Source organism: Lepidochelys kempii, chromosome 6 (genome assembly GCF_965140285.1).
Source record: "Lepidochelys kempii isolate rLepKem1 chromosome 6, rLepKem1.hap1, whole genome shotgun sequence".
Taxonomy (NCBI): Eukaryota; Metazoa; Chordata; order Testudines; family Cheloniidae; genus Lepidochelys; species Lepidochelys kempii.
Window position 1 is genome coordinate 5,366,307 of NC_136385.1, and position 15,800 is coordinate 5,382,106.

A 15,800-nucleotide genomic window follows, 5' to 3' on the forward strand; every position below is an offset into this window, starting at 1 on the left:
AACAATACCCGAAGTCCGAAGGTGCAAACAATTCAATGTTTGTTGGGGTGAGCTTCCAGCAAGCATGATTCCAGTTTCCTTCCTTAGTGTCCCCCTTTCCAGCTCTGACACCACAGAGCCTTACACCTGTGTCCCTGTTCCCATTCCTGCCCTTAGCCAAACATGATTCCAATTTCCTCACCCTATTCCCTGTTCCCATTTCACCTCCCCACATCCCCCACTTCCTGATTGACTGCAGACTATATAATAAAACTTGAGTTCTGCTTAGCTATACCTTAACCAATCATTTTCCTGAAATTTAACTAACCAATCCTAACATATTGTAACATGATTATGTAACCAATTATATCCCACCGCCTTAATTTTGTCATTATAGTTCCCACTTTGCTATTGTTTGTCTGTATAATCTCTGTCTGGTTCTGTGATTGTTCCTGTCTGCTGTATAATTAATTTTGCTGGGTGTAAACTAATTAAGGTGGTGGGATATAATTGGTTAAATAATCATGTTACAATATGCTAGGATTGGTTAGTTAAATTTCAGTAAAATGATTTGGTTAAGGTATAGCTAAGCAGAACTCAAGTTTTATTATATAGTCTGCAGTCAATCAGGAAGTGGGGGTGTGTGGGGGCGGAAATGGGAATGGGGATGGGGAAACATTGAATAATAATAAACATTGAATTGTTTGCACCTTTGGACTTGGGGTATTGTTGCTCTCTGTTCATGCGAGAAGGACCAGGGAAGTAAGTGGGTGAAGGAATAAGCCCCCTAACAGGAGGGATCCTGGCTGTGGGAGAAGTGTCAGGCGGGAACCCAGCAGGGGTGGGAGAGGGTACGGAGGCCGCTCCTGTCTGTTTCTGAATGAACTCCCTGTTTTCTCCCAGCAGGTGTAGCTGACCCCACGCCCGGGAAACACCAGCCAGGCTTGTCCAGTGACGAAGACTCAGGTCAGGCCCTGGGCCAGACACGCACTCCTACCATGGTCAGCGCATTGGCCCCGCAGCCACCCAGCCCAGCCTTCCACAGATGGCAGGTGGTGGCTGTTTTGAAGCTGCTTACTCATCATGGGCTTACTCAGCTTGTCAGGCCAAAGTTGGGTTAACTCTGGCCTTTGCCGTGTAGACGGCCGAATGGTTCCCGCTAACCCCGTTAGCTAGTGCTCCAGCTCCCAGGGCTGCCGGGCTACCCAGCATGGTTACACTACTGTCCACATAGCGACGGGAACCGGGTTGGAGCTGGCTCCAGTTACATTGGGTTTATCTTTACAACTGTGATCAGAATCCGGCCCTGCGCCACTGGCCTCAGTGGGGTCACTGCGGATTTACAACAGGGGACACTGAGATCAGCATCTATTTTCTGGGAGTGTCTTGTAATAATAGGAATAACTTGCATTTTATTTTATTATAATCATACTCGTGGTGTATCTAACATATTGTGAAAATGTTTATATAAATACCCAAAGCACGTATCACTCCAACACAGCTAGCTAGACAGAGAGGTGTGTATGGGGCTAGACGGGTGGATGGATAGTCATGTGTGAGGGCAGAAGGAGGGATATGCATGTATGGGGATGGATGGGTGCATAGATGGATGGGCTCTTTTGAAAATATCAAAGTGAGTTAGGAATCCTATTGACTTTCAACAGATTCAGATTTGTTACGTCGCTTACAAGCTTTAAAAGATAACAGGAATGTCACGGAGCCACAGAATGATGTGATGGCCCCCGCTTTGGAAACGCCTCAGTGAGCCAGACCCCCTCGGGGTATCTCTCACTCTTCCTCCAGGGTAAGTCACGCAGCTTCACCTCCTTCTTAGGCTGGACCTCTGGGCCTTCAGCACCCCTGTCAGCTGCGAGTCCCACCCCTGAGGGAGATGTGTACAATCCTAGGGAGCAAGGCACCTCTGCCAGCATCTGCAGGCAGAGACACCCCAGGCCCCATGCTTTGGGGGGCCCTGCGCTTCAGGAGTGACACAGGGCCTGGGCGGCGGGGGGGCTGGCAGCAGCATGACCAGCCCTGCTCCTCTCTGCCCTGCTTCAGGGCACACAGGACCTGGGTGGCACAGAGGCCGGCAGCAGCTCCTCTCCGGCTCCCGCAGCACGCAGGAGAGGAGGGGGCGGGGGCTTGAGGGAAGGGCAGAATGGGGGCTGGGGTGGGAGCTTGGGGGAAGGGGCGGAATGAGGGTGGGGCGAAAGTGGGAAGAGGTGAGGCCTGGGGCAGGGGGTTGTCCCGCTTCCCGCACCCCCCCAGGGATGGCCCTGTCTGCAGGGACACTCAGCCAGCGTTGGCAGACAGCAAGGTTTATTAGCCAGCAGGAGCACAGCCTAGGAAGTCCTTGGTTAGCATCGCGAAATGAAGATCAAAGCATAGGCCATTCCCGGTAGCCAGAACTCAGCCAAGCTGTAGTGAACCCTCATTGTTCAAGCTCTGTCTGTCCCTGACTCTAATCTCCTTTGTCAGACTCCCAGGGGTGCCCCCGACTGCTTCCCACAGCCCACACTTTACTTCCACAGTCCTCTGTTTCTGAGCTTGTAAAATAGGCTCTCCCCGCTGCTAAGAGGCAGGGAAGTCCATATCTCTCTGGGTCATTGATTGCTAGGTGTCCATGTCTGGGCATTTGGATCCGTCATTGTCTTCTCAAGAGCTCCACTGATATAGGACCTAAGGTCCCAGACAGTGAGGTACCATTCACACCTGTGTCCTAGCCTGCCCCAAGAGCAAAGACATTCCCCTCCCAACTAGGTAACAATGCAGCATGTAGGGGAAACTGAGGCACACATAGGGTTCATACATTTTTTTTATGAAATTACCCCAAATTCCCACTTTGTCACAACCCATACTTATTAGCAAGATTTGGCTGGACTGCAGAGATAAATAGACCAGATAAATAGATCTATGTCTCTAGCAACTGGCAGTACAATAGGATAGTGCTGCCCAGCGGATAGCACAGAGGACGAGGGCTCAGGAGACCTGGATTGTAGTCCCAGGTCTGCCACTGGCCTGAAGGATCACCTTGGGAAAATCACGTCTGCCCGTTGTGCCAGTCACCCCACCTTTAAAATGGGGAAAGACACAGACCTCTATCAAAGCTCTGTGATGTCTGCTGATGGCAAGCGCTGTCGAACAACGAAGTGTTCTTGCTAGATCGAGGGATGGAGACCCCGAGCTAGATGGGGACCCTTAGAGAGATCAAAAATGAGCCACTTTGAGATCCTGGCAGTGAAAGACACCAGAGAACTGCCCCAGCAAGTAGCAAATAGCAACCCCGAGCCCCGTTCCTTTATGCAGCTGACTCTGTCTCGCTTTCCTGTCCCCAGGAGTCGCATCAAATGCTGAGCTAAACCCTTCCCAGCTGACGTCACACAGCGAAAGAGATGGCTAACGCTGGCATGAAGACCGTGCCCCGCTGCTCTACCTGATACGGACGGCCCAGGGAACCCAGAGCCTTCTCAGAGTTGTACCAAGTGGCCGTGAGATTGCATTCCATATTTTTGGTCAATAAAAGGGGGCAATTTGTTTTAATACCGAGAACTCAGCCATCAGCATTTTCCTTGATCTTTTAGGCTGGCAATTTCAACAGTGCGTCAGAGATTTGGAACCTGATTTGCTTGGGCTCCAGGGACAGTCCCGGCTGGGATGCTCTCCTGCTCTACCACCTGGGAGGGTGACTCTGTCTCGCAAGCTAAGCAGCCTCAAGGCTTGGATGGGTGGCCCTAAGGCTGTGAGTCCCAATCTTTCCTCGGCCATGGCACACCTGGAGCTCTTCCCCCAGCTGCAGGGACCACTCAGGGGCGGGAAGGGAGATTGAGCTCTGATTGGTTGCTCTGACCCTGGAGGAGGCGGGGCACTGAGGCAGACAGCCAATCAGAAGGCAGGGCAGGGTCAGGGGAGTGAGCGCGAGCTCCCAGCTGATTGCTGAGGCCCTGAGATAAGGGTGGGGATGATGCTGGGGCTGCGGGGAAGTGGCTCAGGGAAGTAGACTGAGAAGTCAGAGGGGATGCAGCACGTGGCTGCCCTCTACAGGGTCCCTGGGCCAGGACACCAAATGGCAGGTGGGCCCGGGTCCCTCCCACCCCCACTCGCCACTGAGGAAGTGGCTGGACCGGCCGAGTGGGGTACAGACCCTCCCTGGGTTACGCAAGACCCAACTTACGCAAATCCGCACTTACGGAAAAAGCTCCATAAGCTAGAAATAGGAGTGTGGGCTTTTTTGTTTGGGATTTTTTTTTTTTGGGGTAATGATCGGGTATACATTTCCAACTTATGCAAAACTCGAGTTATGCAAGGTGTTCCGGAATGACTGCGTAAGTCAGGGAGCGACTGTACTGTCTCCGGGAAGGGGGGTCCTGAAGAGGACCACTCGGTCCTTGGAGCGACGCAGCTCCAGGAGCCGAAGTGCTGGCGGGCGAGACGCCACCAAGAGCCAGTGTACTTGACCTGTGGAGCCGATCTGCAAGATGACCAGCAGGAGGTGCTAGCGGGGTGAGTCCCACCCTGTCACAGGGCCCTATAAGTACCTAAACCAAAGAGAACCACTACCCAGGCAGATTTTCCATGAACTGGAACCTGTCAGTCGAGCTTGAGAGGTCTCACAATGACGAAGAGACATCCAAGATTATCTTAATTTTTTTTAAAAAAAGAGCTTAAATAACTGCCCTGGCTTTTCTTCACAATGCACCAAAGCTTTATTTCACTCAGCAGATACCTCTGTATCAGGGGTTCTCAAACTTCATTGCATCACAACTCCCTTCTAACAACAAAAATTACTACATGACCTCAAGCGGGGCAGGGGGGCGAAGCCTGAGCCCGCTCCGGGCAGGGGAGCAGAGCTTAAGCCTAAACCTGAGCCCTGCCACGGCGGGCAGGCGGGCCAGAGCTGTAGCCCTTGGGTTTCAGCCCTGGGTGGTGGAGCTTGGGCTTCGGCCCCAAGCCCTAGCAAGCTAACAGCAGCACCCCTGACCCCATGAAAACAGGGTTGCGACCCACTTTGGGGTCCCGACTCACAGTTTGAGCACCTCTGCTCTAGATTAATGGACAGATAAGTATTCCTTTTAGCGAACACACCCAATTAGTGTTTTGCCATGTCTGGACCACAGAGGTCAATGATTTCACATGCATAGCCACTTTCTTGAGAAAAGACTGAGGTGGGGACCTGATAACGGTCTTCAGGTATGTTCAGGGCTGTTATAAAGAGGACAGGGATCAATTGTTCGCCGTGTCCACTGAAGGTAGGACCAGAAGCAATGGGCTTAATCTGCAACAAGGGAGATTTAGGTTAGCTAGTAGGAAAAACTTTATAAAGATAGTTAAGCTCCGGAACAGGCTCCCAAAGGAGGTTGTGGAATCCCTTTCATTGGAGGCCTTTAAGAACAGGTTGGACAAACTCCTGTCAGGGATGCTCTACGTTTACTTGGTCCTGCCTCAGTGCAAGGGGCTGAACTGGATGACATCTCAAGGTCGTGTCCAGCCCTACATTTCTGTGAGATTTAGATTTTCGTAGAATCACACTCTACTCCCAACCCAGAGCTGAGGTGTGACTACTGTCGGCCTTGCTGGAGCCCTAGGCATAACTAACAGTGTGAACCAAAGGCTGTGAACCAGAGTAGGCCTGACCTTGGCAAAATAACGCCACATTAGGTATTTGCTAACCAAGTCAGCACATGCCTGACCAGAGAGGATGGTAGGAGACCACCCAGAGTTCTCCAGTAACTATGTAAACACACTCTTAAGAGATGGCCCAAGAACACACCGACCCCTCGTAAGATAAGGATTGGATGATAGGACAATGGATGAGGATGTTTTGTTCGAATCAGCAGGTACAAGGAGAAGGGGGGTAACTAGCGACATCAGGAGCATCCTACGTAACTTGTTTGTATGCACGTAAAAAGGGGGAAGCCCTAGGAGGGGCATCTTTCTCCAGCCCAGGAGGCAGCATCCTGGTGTGCTGGCTGAGCTGGTATCATTGAGGCAGGGATAGACGTGTTCGTGTACCTGTAAGCACGGAGCCAGGGCTACTAGGACTGTGCTTCATCGACAATAAACCTGGCCGAGCGCCTTCACCACCGAACCGAGCCTGTGTCCTTTCCTGATGAGGAACATTGTGGTTTGCTGAATCAGCAGCCTGCGTGCGCTCCTTGTGCAGCAAACACCGGAGCGCCACGACCAGCTTGGCAGCCCTGACAGCGTTGCCACAGCCCCAACACTGCCATCTTGGCTGGCGCCCTGGGGACTGAACTGGGGACCTCCAGGGCTAAAAGCATAAGCTGCTATTTCATGGGCTAAAAAGACAAGCTTCCCTCCTGAGGGGGAGAATTAACCAGTGGAACAACTTACCAAGGGCTGTGGTGGATTCTCCATCACTGGCTGTTTTAAAATCAAGATATTCCCCCCCCCCCACAACCCCCGCCAAACGGTCTGCTCTTGTTCCAAAGGAATGATTTTGGGGGAGTTCTATGGCTTGTGTTGCACATGAGCTCAGGTTAGATGTTTGCAATGGTCCTTTCTGGTCTAGTAATCTGTTAATCACACCCTCTGTGGCTCAGCACAGAGGGGTACCTGCGTCATACACTCACCAGAATGAGACATTGTGGATAGTGGTCTGAAAACATTCACTCAATTTGCAGCGGCCCTCAACAATCCTAAACGAATCTTAGGAACTATTAGAAAAGGAACAGTAAATATCATAATGCCTCTCTATATATATCCATGGTACACCCACACCTTGAATATTGTGTGCAGTTCTAGTCTCCCCATCTCAAAAAAGATATATTAGAAATGGAAAAGGTACAGAGAAGGGCCACAAAAATGATTAGGGACAGCTTCCCTGGGAGGAGAGATTAAAGACTGGGCCTGCTCATCTTAGAAAAGAGGTGACTAAGGGGGGATATGACAGAGGGCTATAAAATCATGACTGGTGTGGAGAAAGTGAATAGGGAATTGTTTGCCCCTTCACATAACAAGAACCAGGGGTCACCCAATGAAATTAATAAGCAGCAGGTTTTAAAAAAAACAAAAGAAGTATTTCTTCACACAGCGCAGAGAATTAGCTAAGTTCATGAAGGATAGGTCCATCAATAACTAGTAGCCAAGATGGTCAGGGATGCAACCACATACTCTGGGTATCCCTAAGCATCTCACTGCCAGAAGCTGGGTGTGGATGACAGGGGATGGATCACTCGATAATTGTCCTGTTCTGTTCATTCTCTCGGAAGCACCTGGCATTGGCCACTGTCAGAAGAGAGGACACTGAGCTAGATGGACCATTGGTCTGACCTAGTATGGCCGTTCTTAGGTTAAGCGGAGTGGTTGTCTGAGGACGCCACTGTCCATGCTCTGGGGCTACCCAAAAGGATCCAGCCTTCAGGGCAGGGGAGGCACCAGGGGTGGGGTGACCCTTGTCACCAGTGGCCATATTCACACCTTCCCCCACCATCCTCCATGCCAGGCAGATCAGCAGATGGTAAGGGGGCGACTCATTCGTCCCGTCGTTGTGCCAGCAGGGCCGTAGAAGGGATATAGGAAAAGGGTGGATCTTGGTGTGCAAGGTGAACCAGGGCAGTGCCTCCAGAGAGGCGACAGCTCCATAGAAAGAAAGCGCCCTGGCTTCACAGTCCAGGTAGACGCTGATCTTCCCTGGCGGCTCGTCCACGTCGAATTCCTAGAAGGAGAAGAATTCATAGAAGGTGCCGAGGCTTTTCCCTTCCTTGCAGCTGGTCATCCAGTAGCCGCCCTGGTTGCTGCGTGCCCTGGTGCTGAAGAACACCAGGGCATGCAGCAGACAGATTCTTATCATATAGAACCTGTTCCCCGTACCATATTAATAAACCCGCTTGACATTGGTTATTTGCTCTCTTGAGTATATTTCAAAACAAAATAATGAACCAAAGTGTGGCCAAGCAGTTGACTATACAATGTATCAACCAATTGGCAAGCCGAGCTAGGAACCAGCTAGCTAAAAATAGTCAGTCAAACCATGCAGTGTGGGATTGCAACCTGACTGCTGCTTGGAGGGGACTTTTGTTCAATACCATAGTGGTGGGACACTAGTGTGGGTGAATCTCCAGTACACCGTGCAGCTGGCCAAGCCAAAGGGGGCCATAAGCTCTCAGACTTTTCCAGTATGCTCAGGAGGGGCTGCTGGGACTTTTAATAATAAGCGCTAATGTGGCAAAACACCTTTTTCAAAGCAACCAGTTTTATAGACGAGCGCTTTGTTACGCACTCTAGGCAAAACACCAATACGTTAGGAATTCCTGGGCAAAAAGCCACACTTTAAGTGTACAGATAACAAACTTAAAGCCATGGCAAATAAAAGTGAGAGGCAAGAGACAGAATCCTTTGTTATATGGTTTGCAAATTGTCATGTTGGTCCATCGTTTGGGTTCGATAGTGGGAATAATCTTAGAATCATAGAATATCAGGGTTGCAAGGGACCTCAGGAGGCCATCTAGTCCAACCCCCTGCTCAAAGCAGGACCAATTCTCAATTAAATCATCCCAGCCAGGGCTTTGTCAAGCCTGACCTTAAAAACTTCTAAGGAAGGAGATTCCACCACCTCCCTAGGTAACCCATTGCAGTGCTTCACCACCCTCCTAGTGAAAAAGTTTTTCCTAATATCCAATCTAAACCTCCCACACTGCAACTTGAGACCATTGCTCCTTGCTCTGTCATCAGCTACCACTGAGAACAGTCTAGATCCATCCTCTTTGGAACCCCCTTTCAGGTAGTTGAAGGCTGCTATCAGATCCCCCCTCATTCTTCTCTTCTGCAGACTAAACAATCCTAGTTCCCTCAGCCTCTCTTCATAAATCATGTGTTCTAGTCCCCTAATCATTTTTGTTGCCCTCCGCTGGACGTTTTCCAATTTTTCCACATCCTTCTTATAGTGTGGAGCCCAAAACTGGACACCGTACTCCAGATGAGGCCTCACCAATGTCAAATGGAGGGGAACAATCACGTCCCTCGATCTGCTGGCAATGCCCCTACTTATACATCCCAAAATGCCATTGGCCTTCTTGGCAACAAGGGCACACTGTTGACTCCTATCCAGTCCACTGTAACCCCTAGGTCCTTTTCTGCAGAACTGCTGCCGAGCCATTCGGTCCCTAGTCTGTAGCGGTGCATGGGATTCTTCTGTCCTAAGTGCAGGACTCTGCACTTGTCCTTGTTGAACCTCAGCAGATTTCTTTTGGATTTCTTAATCCATGGAGTCGTGTGTGTAACCTGTTTAAACTGGAAATGGAGGGGGGACGTACAAAAGGGAAAGGTAAGGAGCAAAATGGTATCGCAATGGGTTTCCTCACATGTTTAGCATTAAACAATGAAGTAAGCGCGCTGACAAAGAACTTAGAACTAGAACATATCAAAATAGGAAATAAAAACAGCACATGGAAGGTATCAGCAACTGCAAGACTCCTCAGACCTTCAGTTTACAAGAAATGAAGGGAAGACTAGGAGATTGTCAGGAGAGATGCAGCCAGCAAGAGGGGGAAAAAAATTAGGGTGGCAAACACAGGCTAAAAATCTTAAAAATACGCATGGAGTTGCCCAGAGACAGTTAACTGCAGCAGGGGCGGGCACTCCTGTTATCCATCTGGCATGCCGACAAAAAGCAACAAGTACCGGGGGAACAAATTCAGGTTTTGCGGGAAGAGATAGAAACCGGTTCTCAACTCCCTGCTCTAATTCACAGAACCCCACTCCATGCTCAGGGCTAATAACATAATCTTACATACAGGGAACATTTTTCCTTGATGTCCTTTCTCAGTTTGCTAAACTTCTTGCTGCTGTCTGTACTTTAAAATGACTTCACAGAGTTCATTACTCTCTCTTGGCTCATGTCTCCCTCCCTTCCTAGATTGCTTTCTCCTGGCTTCTGCCCTCGGTTTTAAAAGTTACAGTTATTACATGCCAAGCAACAGAAATGCTCACTTTGCTTCTAATCCTAGCCACTAATATATGAACATGTGTGTTCCTTATTTCTACAGAGTAGTATTCTTAAAAGTAATGAAAACTGATTTCAGTTAAACAACAAAGTGGGCAAATAACTTAATAGGGATTTTTATCAATGCTTAATAAAAGTTTTAAATAAAAAGATAATAACTTGCCTAGTTTGGTGTTTAATTCCTTTGTTCACTTGTTTTCCAAAATGCATTGCCTTAATGACTTTAAGCTTTGAATAGCTTATCTTGTATAGTTATAAATACAATTCTGGCACTATTCGTCTTTAACTATAAGTTTATCCTATATGTCATGTATGTTGTCCTGTGTTGTTGTGTCAAGTAACTAATTTTTGTTTTTATTTTGTTGCAACAAAAGCCAATTTTATACTCCTAATTATATAAAAATAATTTTTATAGAAGTGGTACCACACTATTTTATGGTTGGGTTATAACCATAATACCGATTAAATTTTTTTGCAAAGTTCAAAAAGGCCTCAGTTATAAATATATGTACATATATTTCTGTCTCAGTAAATAATACAGTTGCAAACAATAAGTTTAATTGTTATTAATTAAAGGCTTTTTATTTAAAGAAGAAAAAACCACAGGGGGGTAAAACCTCAACATTAATGCGAAAGTATTAACAAAATGCAATTTTCATTTTGGGGTTTTTAATAAACTTCTTTGCACCTTTATTAACTTAAAATATAGTTATAAAAATGTTATAGCAAAAATGTCTAAAAATGGTTGTGTTGCAAAAAGTTAAAGGTAACCAAACAATTTCAACAGGTTTCTACCTTTGACTCCCAAGCACAACCAAGTGTCATAAGAGTTTAATACCCTCAGAGTGTCTACATCAACCTCTATGTCATGGGGGTGCGCTCACCGCGGGTGGCCCCTCCTCCTGGTCACTCTGGGGATTAGCTCTGGCTAGGCTTTGCACCCTCTCTCCTGTAGTCCTCTCACCCTGCCGAACCCTCTCTCCAGGAAACCCAGCTTCCTCTTTTTGACTCGGCCCGTCAGCCAAGCCACTACATGGTTCCCCCTTCCAGAGGATGTAACAAAATCTTTCCACGCAAATAGTCTCAGGCAGTCCACTCTCCCTGGCCTGGTCTGTGCCACGTCCGCTGTGGCTGGTAGGGGAACCCAGGCCCACCCTCTACTCCGGGCTCCAGCTCAGGGCCCCTCTAATCAGCAGCTAAGGTCTGTGCTCTTATTCCTTGCTGCTTTTCCCCTGAGCTGTCTACTACCTTTCTGGCTTCCCCCCTTTGGGTTTGCCAGCCTCCCAACTCCCTCTGGACTGTGGACTACCCTCTATAGTCCCAACATACCTCCCTTCTCCCAGGGAGTGACTGCAGCCTATGTCCCCACCGTCATTTTGCTTGCCAGCTTCCTGACTTGTACAGACCCCTCCAGCTGAGACTCTTTCCAACCAATTCCCGGCTTTCTGGCTCCTCCTCCAGGTGCCGCCTATCGGTTCCTGGGACCTAATTTATCCTCTGTGGGCCAGTGTGGGCAGTGCACCCCATCACACTGCCTTTCAACTACATTTTGCTTCAATTTTGACATTATTGCCTTTTGTGCTATGTTCAAAAACAGTATTGGCCATTAAAGTTTGTGCTTTCAAATATTTAACAGAAAGTTGAATTGCGCCTTGGGCAGTAGCTTCCATTGTTTGCCACTCTCTCCATGCCACAAAGAAGCTGAATGGCTCCTTCTGTTGCTTGGGAGTGCCTGGCACGCCCATTAGGTCTGGGATGGTCTTTGGACCCAAGACTCACCTGAGGGCAGACCCAGTGCCTTTCGACATGGCAAAGGAAAGAACCCTGCCTCTCCTCTGGGGGGGCATTTATGCCCTTTCCCCTAGTCATTACATTAACAGCGCCCGTCTTACGTCCCTCTTCTTACCGGGCCTGTCCCCATTCCTGCAGGGAGGGACATTCAGGTTTACATGTAACGCAGGCCGAGAGGATGAGTGTCTTTCCTCCTTTAGCAGTCTGCAGCTGTAAAGAAGCTCAGGCTGCAAGGGCCCATGCTTTTAGCTACAGAGGCCCTGAGTTGAACTCTCATCACCAGCCCGCATAGGAGCATGATTACAGACAGCATACATTTACTTAAGGGCTTCCCCCTCTGAGGTACAGGTCACTGCCCCCCTGGGGGGAGGGGAAAGGCAAATATTAATACTTAGCTCTTTTGATAGACAGCAATTGCTTTTCACAGGGCAATGACCTCAGGACACCTTGCCTCACCAGTGACGGGAACACACAGTGCAGCTTGTCGGCATGTGGAGAGGATTCAAACTTTATAGACTCTAGTTCCCTAGGGCCAGGAGACCCAGCCACCCCCTGCTCTAACCTACTAGATCCCACTCCCCTCCCAGAGCTGGGGGCAGAACCCAGGAGTCCTGGCTCCCAGTCCCTTCTCCCTGCCCTAATCCACTAGATCCCAGAGGTAGGGATAGAACCTAGGAGTCCTGGCTCCCAGCCCCCACATACTTTAATCTGAACAGAGGACAGGGTCTTTACTTGAATGAAATCCCAGGCTCTTTTCACCTTCCGCATCTTCAAGGCCTGTGGGGGGCTCTCAGATACCAGGTTTTCCACTGGCAAAGGGATGTGTGAAAAAGTGGGAATTTTTGTAATGTTTTTATGACACCTATGTGTGCCTCAGTTTCCCCTATCTGCTGCATTGTTACCTAGTGGGTGAAAAGGGACTGTTTGCTCTTGGGACAGGCTCCGACCTGGGTGTGAATGGTGCCTCATTGGCTGAGGCATTAGATCCCACGTGAATGCAGCTCTTGAGAAGACCATGGCAGATCCAATCCCTGGGACATTGAAACCTGGCTACCAAAGACCCAGAGAGATATGGACTTCCCTGCCTCTCAGCAGGGGTCTGAGCCGCATCTCCCCAGCTTGGGAACAGAGGACTGGGGGGGTGAGGTGGAAGTCAAGTGTGGGCTGCCGGAAGCAGTCGGGGGCACATCTGGAAGTCTAACAAAGACGATCAGATGCAGGGACAGACACAATTTGAACGATGGGGGTCAGTACAGCTTGGCTGGGTTCTGGCTACCCAGAATGGCCTATGCTTTAACTTTCACTTCTCTCTGCTAACCACGGACTTCCTATGCCATGCTCCAGCTGACTAAAACCCTGCCGTGTGACAATGCTGGCTGAGTGTCCCTGCAGATGCTGGCGGAGGTGCATTGCTCCCTCAGATTGTACCTGTACAAGTCTCCTTCAGGGGTCTGTCTCAGTGGGCTGATGGTGTGAAGCAGGAGAGCTGAGGCCCAGAGGACCAGCCTAAGGGGGCGGTGAAGTCACATGGCTTAGCCTGGAGGAAGAGTGAGACCACTGGGTGTCTGGCTCACTGAAGGGATCCTCCTAGAGACTGTTCTAAAGCAGGGACCATAGCACCGATCCTGTGGATCTGTGACGGGGAAAACCAGTTTGAATGGGGACAGCTGGCTCTTTCCAGCCAGGTGGAGACCTCCTGCTTTAAAAGCAGTGTCATTTCATCCATCTGCCTTCAGCGCCTTCCCTTGATGCTTCTCCAAAAGACAAAACCACCTGGCCAGCTCAGCACTACCGCTAAGCCTGGGTCCTTCCCTACTGCCTTCCAGCTCCATGGAAGACCCAGCACTGTACGCACCAAGGTCCCTCACCCAGCACTGAGATGCAACCGCCTCTGGGGTGCACAGGGATTCCCCCCACATTGCAAAGCCCTGCCCAAGTTACTGCATCCTTTCCTGTGCTGCCTTCCTCCATGCGTGCGACTCGGACTTTTGGGGGGCACGTCCCATGGTGCTTTGGGCTGCACTAAGCTGAGCCACGCTAGGATTCTTTCCCAGTGCACCGTGGGAGAACTTGTCCGTGCTTCCGCGCACACGAGGGAGTTGTGGGAAGGCACTGGAGGATTATCAGCACTTGGTGGGTGTATCCTGTGGCCTCACTGCAAAGTGGGCTGGTGACCAGCCTCAGTGAAAGCTTCACCAGAGCTTCAAGCCATAGCCCCAGCTGGGCCATCCAGCCTGGGTTGGAAGCAGCACTAGACTCAGGTGACAGGGTGTGTGTGTGTGGATGGGGCACAAACCGAGTTACAGCCTAGGTTAGTCCTGTGCTAATATTGAGTCCAAGGCCAGGAGGGACCACTGTGATCATCTGGTCTGATCTCCTGTGTAACACAGGCCAGAGAACGTCTCTGAGTGAATCCCTGTTTGAACCAGAGCCGACCTTTTAGAATGACTTATCCAGTCTCGATTTAAAAATTGCTAGCGATGGCGAATCCACCACGGTCCTTGGTAAGTTGGTCCAGTGGTTAATTCCTGTGGTGATAACTGGGCCTGTAAATGTACCCTAATTGTGAGCTCATCTGTAAAAAGCGAGTGACAGTTTATAAAAGGTCAGAAAGATGCACAATGACAAATGCGGAGGGGGAAAGGTACAAAAGAGAGGTGGAAAGGCTGAGTTAGTCCAAACACAGAAAGGCCTGTTGCTATAACTCAAGCACTGTGTTATGATCATGTCTGGTAAGAAAGAGGTGTGAGGGACCGGAAATCAATGGACCAAATTGGTATCTCAGAAATTAGGCCTAACTGGTGGGCAAAACAATGAGAAGATGGGCTGCTCCATCCATCACTCTCCTTCTGGGGTCCTTAAAGAGAAAAGATTTTTGGGAAAAGCTGCCCACCATGATGCTGGCTGACAGCAAGACAAGAGAAGGCGAAGGAGGTGCTTCGCCATGATAGATGCCACCCTCACCGTCTCCTCGTACCCTGGACCTTCGTCGTCTTGATCCTGAAAGATGTCCTGGCCAGGCCACAGAGGGGGACCCGGATGACATTGCCACCTCTACCAGTTAAATCCCAAATGGCACCTGGAATATGTGGGTGCCTTGGTGCTGGATCAGCACGGTGCTCTGGATGAAGTTTTCCCCACACTCTGCGCACTCGTAGAGCCGCTCGCCCGTGTAGGTGCCCTGGTGCTGGATCGGTGCAGTGCTCTGGCCAAAGCTCTTCCCGTACTTGGTGCATTGGTGAGGGTGCTGGTGGATGGCCAGGTGGGAGAGCCAGCTGAAGCTCTTCCACAGCAGGAGCACGTGTAGGGTTTTTCGCCTGGCTTGTCTTCCCAGGAGCCTCATCCCTGCTGAGTGGGTCTCTCCCCCAGGGGGTCTCCCGCTCTGGGACATCTCGTGCGGCTCCACTCCTGCCAGCCCTTCCTGCTGGGGATTCTCCTCTGCCGTCCCAGCACCTGCTGTGAGAGAGCGAGAGAATCCAGCCAGGGCTCATTCCCTGTGCCGGGGAGAGGTGGGGTGTTTAAAAATCAAAATACTGGGGTAATGAGGTGTTCAGAGACCACAGTGAGGAAAGTCTTAGAGAGAGAGAGAGATGTGTACGAGAGAGAGAATACCCAACTCTTATATAGCACGTTTCATCTGTAGATCGGTGGGTGTGTAAAGGGAGATGGATGGATAGAAAGATAGATCCTAGCATTCAGGATTTATCAGTATTAGACAGATTGGATAAATTAGCTGGATCAGCAAATGAGGATCTAAAGAAGAAGAGAGATAGATAGATAGAGGGGGTGTATGGGGATGGATTGATAGATAGATTAGATTAGATAGATGTGTACAGGGATGGATGGATGTGTATACGAATGGATAGACAGATTCTAGAACCCAGATCTAGCTTTCACTAAGTTTTATTATAACCTTTAATGACTTCCCTGGTTGAAATGGAGCCCTAGTAAAATTTATCACAGTGCGGGAAAAAAAAGACCTCTCTCCCCTTTTAAAAAAAAATGCAACGGTTATATTTTAGTAGGAATCATGTCAATAAAAAACACTGATTCATGCTGGCAAAAACAG

At 49.6% G+C, this 15,800-nt stretch overlaps 1 long non-coding RNA gene across 1 annotated transcript; it reads left to right on the forward strand.

Moving 5' to 3' along the window:
• The first annotated feature begins 712 nt into the window (after nt 1-712).
• On the forward strand, nt 713-3,518 carry LOC140912359 (uncharacterized). The gene is made up of 3 exons (XR_012159275.2): nt 713-945; nt 1,644-1,783; nt 3,315-3,518. It is a non-coding gene; the product is annotated as an uncharacterized LOC140912359 (long non-coding RNA).
• The last annotated feature ends 12,282 nt before the right edge of the window (nt 3,519-15,800 follow it).